Source organism: Epargyreus clarus, unplaced genomic scaffold (assembly GCF_041222505.1).
Source record: "Epargyreus clarus isolate Ecla_fem2 unplaced genomic scaffold, WU_Ecla_fem_2.2 ptg000016l, whole genome shotgun sequence".
In the NCBI taxonomy this organism is placed as follows: domain Eukaryota; kingdom Metazoa; phylum Arthropoda; class Insecta; order Lepidoptera; family Hesperiidae; genus Epargyreus; species Epargyreus clarus.
The window spans coordinates 5,578,341-5,579,820 of NW_027332224.1; the positions used below are offsets into that span (position 1 = coordinate 5,578,341).

Here is a 1,480-nt window from a genome sequence, read left to right on the forward strand (position 1 = left end):
TCTGTGTCGCATTTCCCGCCATCAGTGTAGTTCTAAATAAAATTGCACGTCAATTAAAAATGAAATTATTATTATTCTGCGTTTTTATATTATCTGTTACAAAAATACAGATTCTTTATATCTTAAGTTGCAACACAATATATCAAAAACAATATTAAAGTTCGCGCCAAACTGCTAGTCCGCTCTGAAGTTGTTGCGAGCAGGTGTAGTCATACAATTTTCTATGGCGACGAGATTCATTTCTATATTCAGAGCGGACTAGCAGTTTTACGCGAACTATACGTAACTAAACATTTTTTTAGTTTATTTTAGTTATTTTAGATACATTTTAATATTTAGCAGTCTGGTATTATAAATTACTTATAGCGATAATACATATAGTGATCATAGATTAGTAAAGATACTTCGCCGCCTTGAAATTGAATGAAGCCACAAGTTCTTTTTTTGAATTCTTGACAAATAAAAACATTTATAGAGAAAATTTACGAATAAATAACTAATACTGCGTAATTTAACATAATAAATAAATAATTATTTCAAATATTTTAGGGACATTTTAGCACCGAGACGTGGCAAAACTTTTTTACGGAACTATTTCAATTCTCAAAACTGGGTACATTTTCTTGTTAGGAGTGAGTAATCTTTACTAATCTATGATAATGATAACAATAATAGTATTTTAGTATTAATTTTAATGTGCAATTTGAAAATACTAAAATTTAACATTAACAAAGGAATATTCTAGAAAATAATTTTAGTTCTACTATTTTCTTTGTTTAAAGTAAAAATAGATTTTACGGGTCCAGGATTCGAATCCCAGGCACGTACTTTTGATTTTTTGAAATTATCACTTGCTATAAAGAAAAACCTCCTGAGGAGATCCATCTCAGCGTTCTGTAAAAGTTCTTAAAGTTTTTTGTTTATAATATAGGAGTAGCAGAGGAGCATGCAGTCCATCTGATGCGCTGCTGCCGCCCATGGACATCTGTAATCAACCCCAGATAGGATTAGATTCCTAACTGAGGTCGGCCACAGATGCGCCGCTACCTTTGAGGACTAAGCTGGAAGGAACCTCGGAAAATAGCTCCCTTACCACACCCTCGGAAAAGTATGTTAAGTCTACGACTTGGCGCGGTGGACTATGGCCTAATCCTTCTCATTCTGAGAGGAGACCCGTGCCTAGCTGTGGGACAGTAATGGGTTGATAATTTTTTGTTCACTAGTAGATACCAACCGCCGATCGCCGATATACGATATCGTATTTGTACGTATCGGCGATATATTTAACAAAAAAATAAATCAAATTTTAAAATTGTGGCTTGTGTTAGGAGTTAGGATGTACAATATATTAATACTAATATGTTAATATATAAGTATTTACAAATTTACCTACGAAAATGAAAGAGCTTTTAGAGAATGAAAAAAATAAATAAATATACATAATTATATATCTTGTCATTTTAAATTATTTTTAGTGGAA

General features: G+C 32.0%; 1 long non-coding RNA gene across 1 annotated transcript in view; it reads left to right on the top strand.

Annotated features, from left to right (window-relative positions):
- LOC140748655 (uncharacterized) overlaps positions 1–1,480 on the top strand; it is a 342,763-nt gene that overhangs the window by 259,045 nt on the left and 82,238 nt on the right. The gene's annotated exons all lie outside the window — the stretch shown is intronic.